This window comes from Haliaeetus albicilla, chromosome 1, assembly GCF_947461875.1.
Source record: "Haliaeetus albicilla chromosome 1, bHalAlb1.1, whole genome shotgun sequence".
In the NCBI taxonomy this organism is placed as follows: Eukaryota; Metazoa; Chordata; class Aves; order Accipitriformes; family Accipitridae; genus Haliaeetus; species Haliaeetus albicilla.
The window spans coordinates 41,372,836-41,389,756 of record NC_091483.1 but is presented as its reverse complement, the minus strand read 5'-3'; the positions used below and the strand labels follow the sequence as shown (position 1 = coordinate 41,389,756).

Genomic DNA, 16,921 nt, shown 5'->3' with positions numbered 1-16,921 from the left:
GAGGCATATCTCCCCATGTCTAACATTCCATATCCACGTGTTGGAGACCTAAGTTATTTAAAAAAAAACAACTTAAGGCATTTTCAGTTCTGTCTTTCAAAACACAGCAAGAACATCTCATCTCATTAACAGCTGAGCCTGAGATTTAAATTCCACTGAGATTTATAAAACTTGTACACAATTCTTGTTCCAGCTTGAGTCCATATCTCACAGGTGTGTCCCACACATCAACTCAAAGGTCCAGTTTTGGTGTTTTAAAGCAAAACATTTACCATAAATGGTAATATAAACATAAACAAAACTTTGCAGAGCCTGAAAGGAATTAATCAGAAAATAGTCTGCACTAAGTTATTCAGCTCAGTCAAGAATGGAGATCTTCCTCAGCTCTCGAAGAAGCAGAATTAGAGGGAGGAGAGAGCATTTCAATATGGAAATCATGAATTGTGTTAGAAAGGTAAGTCTTGCATATGTCCCTTAATAGCTTGTGATGGGTTGACCCTGGCTGGACGCCACGTGCCCCCCAAAGCCGTTCTATCACTCCCCCATCCTCAGCTGGACAGGGGAGAGAAAAATATAACAAAAAGCTTGTGGGTCGAGATAAGGACAGGAGAGGTCATTCACTAATTACCGTCACGGGCAAAACAGACTCAGCTTAGGGAAAATTAGCTCAATTTATTACAAATCAGCCAGAGTAAGGTAAATGAGAAATAAAACCAAATCTCAGAACACCTTCCCTCCACCCCTCCCTTCTTCCCGGGCACAACTTCACTCCCGGATTTCTCCACCAAGCCCCCCCAGCAGCACAAGGGGGACAGGGATGGGGTTTACGGTCATCACACGTTATTTTCTGCCGCTTCATCTCCTCAGGGGGAGGGCTCATCACACTCTTCCCCTGCTCCAGCGTGAGGTCCCACCCATGGGAGACAGTCCTCCATGAACTTCTCCAACGTGGGTCCTTCCCACGGGCTGCAGTTCTTCACGAACTGCTCCAGCATGGGTCCTTTCCACCGTGTGCAGTCCTTCAGGAGCACACTGCTCCAGCGTGGGTCCCCCACGGGGTCACAAGTCCTGCCAGAAAACCTGCTCCATGGGCTCCTCTCTCCACAGATCCGCAGGTCCTGCCAGGAGCCTGCTCCAGCGCAGGGTTCCCACGGGGTCACAGCTTCCTTTGGGAACCCACCTGCTCCGGCGTGGGGTCCTCCACGGGCTGCGGGTGGATATCTGCTCCACCGTGGACCTCCCTGGACTGCAGGGGGACAGCCTGCCTCACCAGGATCTTCCCCACGGGCTGCAGGGGAATCTTCGCTCCGGTGCCTGGAGCATCTCCTCCCCCTCCTTCTGCACTGACCTTGGTGTCCGCAGGCTTGTTTCTCTTACATGTTCTCACTCCTCTCTCTGGCGGCTGTTTCTCCCTGTCCCAACTTTTTTCCTTCTTAAAAATGTTATCACAGAGGCGTTACCACTATCACTGATTGGCTCGGCCTTGGCCGGCGGCGGGTCCGTCTTAGAGCCAGCTGGTATGGGCTCTCTCTCTCTCAAACACAGGGGAAGCTTCCAGCAACTTCTTACAGGAGCCACCCCTGTAACCCCCCCTGCTACCAAAACCTTGCCACATAAAACCAATACATAGCTTCATTTCCAAATCTTATTCTTGTTCTCATTAGGCCATTAAATTTCTCTCTAATTGGGATTTGTGATGAAGGAGTCTGAGAAGGGATTTAGCCAGAGCTGACTAGTTCATAAAAAATCAACATAGAATCAGATAATTGATCTTAATGGCTATCTGTGCACTGATGATTTAGTTTTGAAATCCAAATCCAAATCTCTGCTTTGTGTGCTTTATTGTGCAGCTTTTGTTTTGCTCTCTTATATATAGCAGCTATAAATCTCTCATACTAAACACAACAGAATTGTGCATTGCAAAGAGATAGTATGGAAAAGAATCCATTGGAGACAAGTTGAAAAGGAGTGAACTTAAAAAAATGGCAAGAGCTAAAAACTATTTGTAGTTCCTCAAGTTCCTGTGACTTCCTTCTATTGTAATCACACAATTCACATGGTGATTGAATTATTTGATTGATTTTAGCAACTAATTTTGTCAAAGCTTTGGTGAAAGATTCAGTTCTTTCTGGGGAGCTCCTTTGTGCATACTAAAACTTTGTGATTGTGAAATGAGATTTTTACAGTTAGTGTTAGGGTTTTACGGTCACTTTTGCCTCATTTTAAGGTGTGGGTAAAACATCTCTACAATCCTTCAGCTGCCTGCCCTTAAATTACAGAGCCACAGTAATTAGAGACACTGTATTACTGCACCTCACTGGTTGTGCATAAAGACTAGATGATGGCAATATTATTTCTAACAGCTGGTGCAGTTCTCAAATGTAAAGTACAAAATAAAGTAAGATTGCAAGTGCCAAATATGATCTATCCAGCTCAGTTAGCAAAAGCTGTCAAGTTGCCATATCATGGTTTCAGAAGACAAATAAATATGGTTATGCAGAAGCAAGTCTCTTTACAGTTTCGCTGTTACCCAGCCTAGACTAAGACTAGCTTGGTTATCCCTGCATGTGCTGTATGTACATCGTCACGTCAAAGTATAGATGCAGTCTTTTTCTCTAAACGAGCATGGCTTAGACTATAAACTAAGAAACTACATGCATACAACCTATAGGGACAACTTTGATCGTTAGATGCCTAATCAGGAAGCCATGACGTTACACTTTTGAAAGGTTTCAGAAGCCATTGAAAGAATTAGTGTGCCCAGTTCTGGGGTCTCCAATTTCAAAAGGATGTTGGTAATTTAAAAGGTTTCAGAAGAGTAAGTTGAGGTCTGCTGGGTGATATGTCTGACGAATACTAATTGAGATTCATTTATTTAATTTACCATAAGACATTTAGGTGATAACTCAGTCACAGGGAACCAGTGCATACAAGGGAACATAGCTGATGGAAGTTTAGTGTACTTAAATAAAGACACAGAATAGTAATAAAGGTATAAAGGGATCAAACAAAAGGAAGCTGAAGCTGGCAAATTTAGAAATGAAATACAAGCAGTTAAACAGTCAACAGCAAAGGCAGTTATCAATGGAACAAAGTACATGGCAGACTACCCATCACTCTTAGATGTTAAATCAAGCCTAGTTTTTTCTTCCTAGAAGACTTACATCCTTTACACTGATGCCATGGGCTTGGTGTTCCATTCCTCAGAGCATGAAAAAGTTGCAAGGCTGAACAGAGCCACAGTCTGGCTAGGGAAAAGGATGCACCAGAGTTTGACAAGAATGTCCACCACTGCAGGCAGACCCAAAGGGCAGATGGCAGCCTCCCTTTTCCCCATGACACATTACTTAGGATTGTATCAGTGAAGATCTAGAGGAGAGAAAGCAGCTTCCCAGCCCCCCTTTCTGAGCAGTAGAGCCACACAGTGCCTTTTACTAAGGACAAAGTGTAAATTCTAAACAATTGATTGTATATGTTTAATATAAATGTGTGAGGAAGAGAGTGTGTACTAAGTATCTTATTAGACAGGTCATACCAACAGGTAGTTTATGGATAAGCTGCAGACAAGCCATCACATTCAGTGCTGCTTCCTTCTCCAGTTGTCATTTCAGCTTTCTTAAAGTCATCAGTGTATTGTAAACATAATAAGTTTTATATCCCTGTGCTCCTGTGCTGACACAAGCTTTCTATGACTCTGCCTTTGGTAACCAGTATGCATTGCCATCATACCACTGCTAATTTTGATGTGTTGGGAAGCAGTACAAAAGAGAGAGAGAGGCTGAGAGGGAGGGAGGGAGGGGGAAAGAAAGAGACTTTTCTCTCCCTCTCGCTTTCACTCTCATTTTCACGTGCTCAGGCACAGAGCTAAATATCATTTGCAAAAGCAGATGGCCTCTTTCATGAGACGACTGAATAAGGCACTGGAAAATTTACAAACATTAATAACTGGTTGTTTTCAAATAGCAAAAAAGCCTCACCGTTCTCTTTGAAGTATAAATGGACGTACAAGCATTTTACATTTACTCCAAACTAAATATACACTTCATTCTTTCATTCCATCAAGCTTGCAGACATCTATTGGGAATTAGTAATATATGCAAATGGTGTACTTGGTTTTAGAGAGCGTGAATGTTCCATTTAAAGGTGCTGTCAGTACACCTCTATCAAAAAGCATGAAATTGAATAATAAATATATTGCATTATATTTTAGGGTTCTTTCTCCTAGTTCCTGTAGCAGTTCCTGAGTAGTACTGCATCTGCAGTCTTTACAGCTATGAAGATACCAGTTTTGGTTTTAAAAGCTTATTAACCACTTAATGAAGTGGGACTTTAAAAAGAATGTCCAATCACAAGTGTTTTGACAGAACACTGTGAAGGAAGTGCAAAATAATTTGTGATACCTGTATGCAGTAGACTGACTACTGCCATGGGAATAGCCTCAGCTGTGCAGTCTGTTACATAGAGCATATATTACTTAGGATCTGTTTGGCATGAGCATGGGCAGTGTTGTGACAAATGAGCTGTAGGAATGCAGTTCGTAATCCTTAGAGAAACTAGACCCTATAACAGTGGAGTTATTTAAAAGACACATTAAAAAAAAAAGAAAAACCACAACAACCTTGCTTGGCTTCAGCATACACTACACTTAAGATTCCTGTGTACTAATGAGCACCTCTAATCAGGAAGTGTATTTTCAATTAGGTACTTGTTCCAGCTGTACTAGGTGCTTACAATCACTAAAGAAACCATTATATTAATAAAAGGAATACACGTAGCTCTGGCACAATCTCGGTAGAATATGTAGCTAATACTTCTAAGGGACTAACTGCCCTTAAAACTTGTGGGCCGTCCTTTCAGATGAGGGAAAGTACCTACAGTACAGGAGAAGCAGAATTCTATGTAGGTATCGGAAATGAGCACAACTTCTAAAATGGGACCTGTGTTTTGCAGACATGGCTGTGAGGATATTAGACAGGAATCCTAAACTGTTTTTTTGACACATACCTTAAGTCCCAAGGGTTCCTGAGCCTTTTCTCGCAACACCATTTACTACAGCCGCACACAAAATGGAGGAGGTCCACTAAGGCACTGGGATTCCTAATCCTGCTAAATGCAGAAGGCAAACAGCATGTCAGAAACTTCATCTCCATCTAATCTCTTGTTTACAAAGTCACCTTCTCCTTTCCAACAGCGTGCAAAATGAGCAAAACAACGAAAACTTTGTCCCCTACTCCTGATGAAGAATAAGAAGAATTTTTTGTATTTCATTGCCTGTTGCACAGCTGGTGAGGGGAGCCAGCCCTCAGGCTCAATTCATTTATCACTGCCCCTTACTTTAGCTGGTATCTTCAGTTTAGCTGTATACTTAATAATGCTCATGCACGTTTGTGTACATAGTGACACGTCAGATATCCCATGAGTCCTGGACTGTCTATTGAAAGACAACTGACTTGGGCAAAAGTAGTCTTGTCTGACTGTGATTTATGGAGATTCTAATTATAATGGCTATGTTGTCACTACTTGCAGGAGGTAAGATTTAAGATTATGTTCTGACCAGCAAGAGAGCTATGTAAGTCACCCGAGGACTGAGAAAGTGAAACAATCCTCATCCAGGTGCTTAGCTCCTATTAGGAAAGCCTGGTAGATACTAGCATAACTCTCAGTATGCTTCGCTGAAGCATCTGTGACATTTATGCTGTCAGTGGCTAAAAGGAGAGAAACGATTCCCTAAAGGCCCCTTTCCACTGATTATCAAGAACCCCCAAAGAGATTTCTTAAAAGCTGGGTCAGTTCTCCAGAGGGGGTAATTCCATGGGGCTCTCCAGTGCTTTATTTTTATTATGCTGAAAGACCCCTGTCAATTCTGTGCAGCAAAACACTCATTCAATTAACATTCTGTGTCATCTGAAAGTATTTAAAGATAACTTCAGGCTTTCTGTATCATGGCCTATTTTTCACACCATCTAAACTGCAACCTTGTTGTTTTAGTCTGATACAGTTTATTTGCAGCTTGAAATGAGATGCCTATTAGCAACTACAATTGATTTTTAAATTCCATTTTTAAGACAATTTAGGATGAAATTCATGAATAAGGGCTAAATTATGATCCCAGGTCTCTAATTCTTCCTTTCACTATGAAGTTTTCTGTGACTCCTGACTCAATAACAGTCAGCTTCCAGCTGTCCTATTTATAAACAATCTCTCTATTGACAAAATGGTCTGTCACTAGCTATTTAATGCATTGTGATGATGATCTATATGGTATTAAAAACATCACTGCTCTGTACCCCTCTGGGAAAGTGACTGTTGTGAACTATAGTACAGTCCTTGTTACACAGAGCAGCTTCTCCCACGAAAATAGTGCTGTTGCTTGAATAGCAAATATCATCCAGTCCTTGCAAATAAGGTGGACCTCCTGTGGTCATATCCTAATGAAGTAGGCATTTCCCCATTAGGATAACTTTAGATTATTTTGACTGTATATTTTTCCATAAATTTTCAGTATATTGTGTAGTGTTTGTTCCCTTGCACAACAGGGAAAAAAAATGTTTTCACAGGATAGAAGACTCCCTTCTTCAACTGCAATACTGAACAAAGCCAGTGTTGTTATAAAAAGGTGATTTTTTCCTAATCTCTGACATTTTCAGACATATCTGTCATATGACATCTCTATTAGTGCACTTTAGAATAAAATCTGCTTTCTGTGTGGTAATATTACATTGTTGGATGATGTTAATTATCTGCAAATATCACCATAATTTTCTCCTGTGGTACTACTGCTTCACTAGTTTGTCTTTATGAGGGTGAATTACCTAATCTAAGCATGTAATTTTACAAATCTTCCTGAATTTCATCTTGTCCTGAATTCCAGAACAACGTTTTCACAACAAGCTTCCTAGTTGCTAAAATAGCTATATACTCTATTTTAAGCAGAGCTGCTTATCAGTATTTTGAATAGAATCTGAGCCTCTGGGTACCCCTGGGGCATTGCCCTTGAGGTATCACCCTGCTTTGTCAGGGTGCTCTTGATAACTGATCTTTCAGTATTACTGCTCAACAGTGCAGTGATTTTATGTCTGTGTTTTTCTACTGCCATGGAGGAAAGTATCACAACCTCGTTGGAAGTCAGGGTAGTTCACGCTGCTGTGCCTCATTATTCTAATCCCCACATCCCCAGTGATTATTCTGTCAAGAGGAAATGTCCAATTCTCAGTCATTTTCTTGTTCTGATCAAATTATTGTCCTTCTAATTATTTTTCTACTCTGAGCTGTTCTGCTAAGAGTAATTTCCCACAATTTATCTCTTTAAAAATAATAGATACCTATTAGTGCAAAATATAATCCATGCCAATCCCAGAAAGGTCTCTACATAATACTTATGTTTTTCTGTCAACATACCAGAGGTGTGCTGTCACCTACTGAAATCAAATGTGTTTCAATGGCAGGAGTCTTAATATGCGCAGAGCTGGAGGTGATGAACAGTCACCTTGTCCAAGCCCATGTAGGCTATGCAATACTGACAGCTGCTGTGGGGCTCCTCCTGTTGTACTCCAAGGGAGTTATTTTTGACTGCTGTGAATATTAGGTATGAATTGGAATGTCCTAAGATAGGTCAGAGCCTAAATTTTTCCTTCGTTTTTTTTAAAATCTCAGACTAAATGTTGACATAGGTCTTACCCTCTGTCAGTGAGAAAATTTAAGAATTCCATTACTGTAAAAATAAATTAGACTAATACAACTACAAATATCTTTATTACTCTAATCTAACACAATGGTCAGAGGTTAATAATGCTGGTTTTCTCTGCTAAATTGTTCTACTCGAACACAAGCCCTGTGATATCAAATAGAGTCTGGTAGTGAAGAAAATTGTAAGACTATTAGCAAAGATTGTAAAATAGACCTCGATGAAAATAGAAATAACTAGTAGCTTACACAAAAAAGTGGAGCTTTAGGGCATGTTGTGAAACCTAGTAAACTTGATAGATCACTTATGTACAACAAAAAAATATATTAAAAAAGATATCTACGTTATCTAAAAAAATGCAGTTCTTACTAACAACTCCAGACCTTTAAAGGTCCCTTCCAACCCAAACTATTCTATAATTCTATGATGTATACAAAAAAAAAAACCAAAACAAAAAAAACAAGCACAAAAAACAACCCAGTGTTTAAAGTTGCTTGGTTAAGGTACAGCAGAGCAAGACTCTAGATTCTAAAATGCATCTAACCTGTTGCTGCTGTTTGTATTTTTAGCTCTGTCACAAGGCCTTTAGGAGAAACTTTCCCATATTTTTTGTATAGATTTTGAATATATAATTCCCTTTTGCAGTTTAAATCCCTTGCTCATTGCTTTCAGGAATGTTAGTAAAGCATATCTTCTATGCAATAGTATGTACATAAACAGATACATGGAATTTTAGTATTGATTCATTTCTATAGCACACTTCTAGTTCACTTCCACAGAACCAAACCACTTCTTCCAGTTGCACTGGGTATACTCACTGTGTTCCATGCTTATGTTCTAACCAGGGCATTTACACCAGATTCTGCAGCTGTCAGTAAAACTTCCACATGTAGAGCTAGGGTCAGCTAGGGACTTCTGATCACATGGCTTGACATCAGCCAGACCATGAAAACTAGAGTTCCGCATTCAGGATTACAGTATATTTCATACCAAACATAACACAATTGTAAACTAGGGTCTTGCTCACATTCATACCTATTGAACAGCTAATGGTATGCCCACTAAGAGTTGCACACTTTGAATTAAGTTAGCTGCAGAATTCCTGCTCTGAGTCAACTGTATGTTCTTGAAAGATGCTGATGGAAAACACAATGGGAACACAATTCTCCCCTTTAGGATTTTAACCAGAACCCAGGAGACCTGAAAGTACATTTCTATTTCTACAATACATGCTTTTTAGCAAATGCTTAGAGTGAACTCAGTGGGGTTGCACTCCTTGCTGTACTCTGCTGCATTTGGTTTGGTAAGTCTCAGTGACACATTCTGTTCCCTACAGAACCAAACCAGCAACTTCAGCCCTGGAATAGTAATTCTGTCTGGTAGCGAAGAAAACTCATTAATCAGTTCTGAACAGCTGAGATAGAAATGCATGTATGCACACACACATACATGCATACACACAGGAGAGCCTTAGCAGCCTCTCTGCTGTTCAAGTTCTCAAACACTTCTCCCTGTTTGCTCCCACTTTCCTTGGAAGTGGTCTAGCAGCTTCAGGGTTAGGACCATGTACTGGATATTTTGCAGGCAGGATCAGGAGGAGAAGTTCGTATGACGAAAGTGGTTCTAGTTGTTTCTTTGAAATTCTACCAAATTTCATGATGTTTTGAGCCTTCAGGGAAAACTTAACTAGTTTGCAAATGAAGTAGATGTTGTCTTCCAGCAGCTGGAACTTCTGAAGTTTCTGTCTCATCAAACACAAATACACATACACAGTGCATGCACAGAAGTGAGCTAAATTAAGGCTGCATGGACATTACAAAGCTTTTAGGTATTTGACACAGCTTTTAGTGCGGCAGGGGGAATGAGCAGCACTTGTCTCTATTCAGCAAGGCTTCAGAGTGTCAGCTGGCCTAGTTACATTGTCTTCAGGGGAATTTGACTTACAGTGCTGCCTTTGTCTGTTCTCTTCATTAAAAACAACACAGAAAACTCTCAGGGTAAAACAGCCTGTAAATACGAAACATCAGCTTTGTGTGGCCCAAATGCTCCTGGGAGGTCTCTGAGACTCTCTGAGACTTTCATTTTAGGAGCCAAAATTCTGAACAGATGCCCTTCTCACACATTTGCATAGATTTCCTCCTCACCACTGCACTATATTCAATAGCAATAATAGGAGCACTTGGCACAACAGGAGCTGCAAACATACAGAAAGTCCTCACTTTCAATATACCGCACACCTGTACCACTTTTCTCTTTTGACCTATGTCCATCCCAACCTCTTACTCTCTGCCTAAATGAATTGACCAGTACCTTTTTTGTTTCTTTACTGAATCTTAATACCATGGCCTTTGTCTGGGAGGCAGCTTTGTTGTAAGCACTAATGTGTCTCTCTGCTGTGAAACCACTGTCAGAAGTAGTGACCATTTTGCATAGTGTTCCCTACTTGAACATTGTAACAATGGTAAACATTTTCTCCAGTCCTATTATTTAAGCTATTTTTAAATGAGTTGAGTTAGCACTGTCAGATGTTATTATGTCTTTATTTGGTGTGGCTTAGATACGTCTGAACTGGGGTGGATATATACCAGAGCATATCCCAGGTTATTGTTTCCTAGACTTGGGGCCTGAGGGTAAAATGCCCTGGCAATCTCCAGGTACAGGACTAGAGGCTTTCTGAGTCGTGGTCTCCTTAAAATTCACTTGTGCCAGATGCAAATTCTGTCATAAATTTCATATTTAGATAGCCATGTAGCAAATTTAAGCCTATTAATATGAATACCAGGTTTGTACCTAAGAAAGAAAAAAAAACCCATTAAAATTTTGTGATACTACAATTTTTGTCTTTTAGTTCTAATGAAATCGTGAAAACTACTTTTTGCTATCAAGCAGGTAAAGGCTTGCTAGGGTAAGTATTTATTTCATTTATGTGGAGAATTCACTTTTATTTTGATAGTAAACATGATCCTGAATGGATTGTTACAGCCCTCTGTGCCTGGCCAGGCTGCTTGCTCGTATCCTGCTTAGTAGGTTCCTGCATGAAATCCTGTTTCCTTCCGCCATCACAGGATGATCTGTAGAATTGCTGTATGTCCTTAAATTGAAAACTGGAACTGCAGATGTCTGCAAATGGCTTTGTCATTCCCCTTGTTCATTTCAGAGGTGTATTGGCTAAACTGACAACTGAGACCTATCAAGTGTTCCCCTCTGCAGTCTTTTACATCAGACTGTTGAGTGTTTGCTCATTTTCATCCATAAAAGGTCAGGGGGTCTAAATGTGTCAGAGTTGTTTTCTCTTACTTGACAAATTCAGAGTTGAAACTTTTTGCTGAAGGCTACAGCTTTGACATGCACATTGAAAACCTTCAGCTCTAATTTGAAGTCAGTAAATCATGAGAAAATATCAAGGACGTAAATGACTAGCAAGGTCATGACTCATTTTCAATATAAAGCAATCAAGAAATAGGACAATCAAGAAAGCAAACAGACTGTATGGAGACGTAAACTTGGTTGTTTGCTGAAGACATCTGAAGAGTTCAGTAACTTCACTGCTGAACTATTCCTAGAGATGCATATCACAGTTTTCATGTTGAAAGGCACTTTCTTACCTAGCAGTGCTTTCTGATAGAGACTGAAATACTCCTCATGGATATTGACAGGTATTTTACAAATGAGAAAAATAACACTAGCAAGTTTTTTTGTCCTTGAACATGCAACATCCAGGCAACTTCCAAGGTAGATCTCTGGGAAGACAGTGGCAGCTTGAGGATTCTTCAGCAACAACACAGCTTTGGAAGAAAATGCTCCTTCTGCCAAAACTGGGGATTTTGTAAATTCTGCATCTGTGCAGGAGCATAAAACAAAACTAAGGACTGAGAAAACTCCTGGACAACTACAGGAGATGTCATGAGGTTGAATTGGCACCTCTTTGCTACCTTTTCTTTAACCAGAGGTGTGCTCTTTCACTCTGTTTTGGAAAAATCTGTGGAAACACATTCTTCATCTCACAAGGCATGAATGAATTTATGAGTGAAGAAAAAAAAGTGACACCAGTGTCAAGGTTTTAAAAGTGACTATATGGAAGAAACCTAACTGATTAAAATAAAGGTATCTATCTCATTCACTGAAAAGCTGTGAAAGGCCAACAGATGCACAAACCCATTTATAATCATATTATGTGATTCTTGTATCAATTACAGGCAAAAAAATAAACAGAGAAAGGATTAGATTTTTCAAGTGGGTTCAATGTTTGTGTCTAATTAGCCTTCGTTATGGATGTCTGCTGCTTTAACAGGTTACTTTGTAGAGATGGTGCCACCATCTACATAAGAAGCTTGCTATGTGTTAAGAACCAGCCTATTAAAAAATAGTTTGCTGCAGATAAACATCTTCTCTATTTAAATCTGAATTTACATCACGAAGTACTCTTGAGTCATTGTTAACCATGATGTTCCACAGTTATGCTTTAAAGATTGCACTAAGTTCAAGAGAAAGTATTTAGCACGGAAGCATACAGACTTCACACAATGGAAAAAATGTCAATGTAATAGCTTTGAAAGTACAACAATCAAGCCCACCAAAAAATTCTGTGGCTGTCTCCAAAGGGAAAATGTCAAAAGGATTACAAACAATGAAAAAGTCCCAAAGGTTTCTTCATCTGGAACTGGAGCTAGAGAACTGCAGACAGCAATTCAGAGTTAACGCATTCCTTGCTTAAAAGGTGGGGGGGGGGGGGGGGGGGGGGCAGGAAAGCAGTGCCCCTTTCAACCATAAAACTGAACTACTTTTTCTTTTTAGAATGTCTGTAAAGACATCTGACACTGTGGGAGCAAAAGTTTGAGATCTACAAACATTCAACTGAAGAACAGGAAAAAGGTGCCCATGTGTCAGTCACATGGCATGCAGAATCAGAGCACACCTTCAAAATGTACTGCTAAGAAAATGTATCGTGTATGATGAAGAACAGCATTTGAATGCATTTCTTACTGCGAAACTATTTGCACATCATGTTATCCACTGCCAAACTGCTTAAGGCAAGTCAGACTTCATATTTGTATTTCAAACTAGACTCACTACTTGACATTTTTGTATTTGAGCTGTTTAGTACTTGGAATGCTTTATAGAATACCGATATAAAAAGCTTAGGGTTTGTTGTCAAAATTAATTGCTTCTCTGTATCTGCTTCTGCTTAACTCATAAATAGACTAAAAAGGCTTTGGCTATCCAGCTTACTTAATTGAAAATATGTGAAGTTATCTATCCAATAATTTATGGATACATCTTTATTTTGAGAACAATCTGAAGCTCACATATTTGTTTGGCCCAGGTAACCCTGCTGCTTTAGTGGGCAAGGGAACTATTTCGTGTATGAAGCAAAGTGGGATTTTTCAAAACTGTTTCAAAACTGTGTTTCTAATTCACCTGACATTTTAAAAAAATGTTATTTTTAGCATCTAATGTCCTAATGCAATAGTTCCATGTGTGGTGAAAAGCAGTTCTCATTCTATCAAAAAGGGTATTCTGTAATAGTACTTAAAATGTTTACAGTATCTCACCCACATATTTAACTGTTTTTTTGATATGTGTTTGGTTTGGGGTTTTTTTTTGCTTTGTTTTTTAGAAACAAACACATCTTTAAATAACTACCAACCAGATCCAGGCAACTCCACCTAGGTTATAGAATATAATTTTTCCTTGTCAGTCAACAAAGTATTTTGAAAACTTCTACACCATTTTAGCACTCAGAACAAAGCAAAAAACTCTTTCAGTACTGGCATTATGCAAAAGGTCATACACCATGGAGTTTCTCTGAAGATACAGCTACATAGACAGTAGAGTGACGAATAGTTTTAAATTCTTACCAATGACCTTGACTTTGCATATGTTTATACAAATACATGTATGAGGTCAACATAAGCATAAAGCATTTGAAGCACCCAAATCTAGCATTTGCAAATTATTACTTACAGCTTATTTTGCAAACCTTTTAAAATGGAAGATATGAGATACATATTTTTTTCTTGGTTTTGTGTTAAAACATTAATGATTTGCTTTGAAGTACGAAGTCTCAAGAAAGAGCTTTTTAAAATTTTTCTCAAAATATTTGCTTCAGATATTTGTTGAATAAATGTAAGAAGATTATAGCAGTTTAGAGCTGTCTGAACTTGTGTTGTCTAGACAGCAAGCTTAAATTCAAAGACAAAAACTGGGAAATGATTAAACTCCAAATCTGCAAAGACTTATTCACTTGTCTAATACCACTAATGGACCAGTCCACTGCTCTATTTGCATACACAAAGTCAAATACATGATTGTTTCAAAGAATTGGCCATAGGTCTGCAATATTAGATAGCTGTTTTGATTCATAGTTTTAATACATAATGTAATACTTCAGTATGAATTTTTTTTTACTGACAAACTAGATAGTTCCAGTGCCAAAATATGAGCTATCCTCAGTTCATTTTATTGGTTAAAAAATAATATTCTTTCAAACTGATTAAAAATGTGGCAATTAAGCCTCCAACAAAATATGTGAGCTCCAAATTTCTTAGCTCTATAAAGAATATGGAGAGACACACCAATCTTCTAATATGTGCTTTTGGGAAAGGTATTGAAAAATATTGAAGATATTAAAAGGTATGATCTTCTATGATTTCTTCCTATTATCTCCTCAGAGAACATTTCAATTGATCTTTAATACTACTTTCCAAAATGCTAACTGTGTCAAGATGTCAGGCTAGGACTAGGAGATGCTCCCAATCTCACAATGTACTGTGCCACTAAAGTATGCAGTAATTTAATTAATCAGTTATGAAAGAACTCACATGGATATTATACAAGACGATAAACACTAGTAAATGTTCTACCAACCATATTCTTCTAGATAGCTCTCTCTGTGGCAAATCATTTCATCCATTAATTAATTAAAAAAATCTTTTAAATGCTGACTGGAAAGGTAGCCCTTAAATATCTTTGATTTTCAGTTTATCATTTTGTATTTTGCTTATTTTTATGTCCTCTCAGACAATTTCCATCTCCATATCTTCCATTCCTCTCCCAGCTTCCCCATTATCCATTATTTTTATGTGACCCTTCTCCCACTCAGTGTTTTCTTTCCTTGTATTCTTTGTTTCGTATTATCCCTGTTTTAGCTGCTTTTGGAATGTAACAATGACTATGCACATTATTTACTTCTAAACCACTCCCCCGATCTTTCTCCAGAGCACAGAAAACACAAGCTCTGTCCCCCTAGCAGCATAAAACAAGACACAATCTTCTTCAACAGCTATGCCTTCCACAGCTAAACCTGTCACCCTCCTCTTTGGGACCAGTGTGTGTTCATCTGCTTCTGTGATTTAACTCTAAGACAATGAAACCCTGAGGCATGTCTGTACTTACACCAGTTCAGTGTCATATTATCCCCAAACAGCCTCCTGAGCTAAAAATCTATGGATTTTCCCCAAAGGGTTTCACGTTCCTCCCTGAAGCTGTATGCCATCATGCGGGAATGATGGACTCTCTGCTCCTGGCTAAGGGGCAAGTGACATATTTCTGTTTGGATGCTTAGTTCAGTCAGCAGGTCAACTCTGCATCAACAGGCAGGATCCAAGATACAACACCTAATGAGAATGGTGGTGTTTGTGTTGCCTTCAGTAGCTGTGCCTGGGTATGCCCTTGAGGCCCAAAGCCATCCAGTACATGTGCTTGTGATCAAATAGGAGAAGCCTCCGGATCCGTTGGGAGTTCACATACTGCATCCTTAGCACACATGAACAGAACGGTACTCTTGCCCTGGGTATTGTAAACTCATTTGCACCTCACCTAGACCCTCTTAGTTTGCACGTAAGCTCCTAAAGTTCCTGCCCCATGAACCTTCCCCCCTATGACTTAACCTTGTACACTTCATTGAAAGGTTTTTTTGCTGCAGTCCTTTGGTGACAACTCCGACACTGCTGACAGATGCATTGCCTGTTGAGACTGGTAAGGTAAGAAAAGTGCCCCCCTGCCACCACCTACAATCAAGAAGCAAGGAGTGAAGTAAATCTACAGTTCTCTCAAATGGCATTGTCTGTCCTATTCACAGTATAACATCTCTCCCTTGAATGGAGATAGAAACCTATGGTCTCCTACAAGCTCCACATTATTATTCACCCTTTCAGACAATGGCAATTGCAAAACTACCAGTGCCTTGAATGTACCAACAGGGTCTAATTACCCTGACCAGTTAATAACCTCCTTTGTCTGTAATCCTCCCCTTTAACCTCTTCTCCCCTCTCCTAGGTGTTTAGCTGCCTGTGTTCATGGTCCGCTTTGATATGGCACTGCTATGCAAGCTTAGATCTGAGTGCCATGAAAACAGTGAAGTTGTGAAAAACAGATGTGGGAAGCCTCATCTGGGACCTCCACCCATGCAACCTCCCAAACATTAGCTGAGGAGCTGCAATTACACTCAGAACCTTCCTCTATCCTGAGCTATGGCATGAGTGTGCTGTTCCTGGCATTGCAATTTTTCCTTGCCTTCCTGACTTGACTTCCCAGCCTGATCTCAGGCCTGCCTTATCACTACAGACTTGTCTGGTCATCTCTGGGCTGTTAGCTGAATCTTAACACTGAAACCTTTCTCTGCTGGTTTTTTTCAGGTACTGTGGGACGGCACCCTGAGGGAGGGGGCACTGCCCTGCCATCCTGGCTGTCACCCTTGGCTCCTGGCTTGCCCTCCCTTACAGAGAAGCCTGCTCCATTCCTTGACAAAGCCCTTCAGGGTAAGAACCCCACCTCTGGTGCTCTGAAACAGGCGTTGTTTTGCCTGTACATGTAGCGGCATCCTACATCCTTCAATCTGCTCCAGTACTCAAATGTTCCATCCACCCTTTGAAGCATGAGCATTGAAGTACAAGGCATGAGATAGATGTACAAAGCCATCTATCATCCTGCCTGCTGTAACTGGAAGGCATCAGGCAGGTATTCCAGATCCCACACACGTTCAGGTGTCAGATTCTCACATCTATCCAATATCCACCATATGGGCCCCTGGTTGTATGTAGGAATGTTTTTTTCTCTCACATTGCGGGCTCAGACCACAGACTCTCAGTCCTGTCGCAGATCCTTCACAACGTTACCCGGTCAGCTGCAGGGTCACTTCAGTCAGACTATGAACTCACTTCAAGTACAGAAATTTATTGCCATGCCTGGATACAGGATGGCATTTTGTGATCCTGAACGACAGGCCAACATCCCAGC

General features: G+C 40.0%; 1 long non-coding RNA gene across 1 annotated transcript; it reads left to right on the top strand.

Moving 5' to 3' along the window:
* Nucleotides 1-277: 277 nt before the first annotated feature.
* Nucleotides 278-12,709, top strand: LOC138685481 (uncharacterized). The gene is made up of 3 exons (XR_011324771.1): nucleotides 278-454; nucleotides 10,533-10,589; nucleotides 12,479-12,709. It is a non-coding gene; the product is annotated as an uncharacterized lncRNA (long non-coding RNA).
* The last annotated feature ends 4,212 nt before the right edge of the window (nucleotides 12,710-16,921 follow it).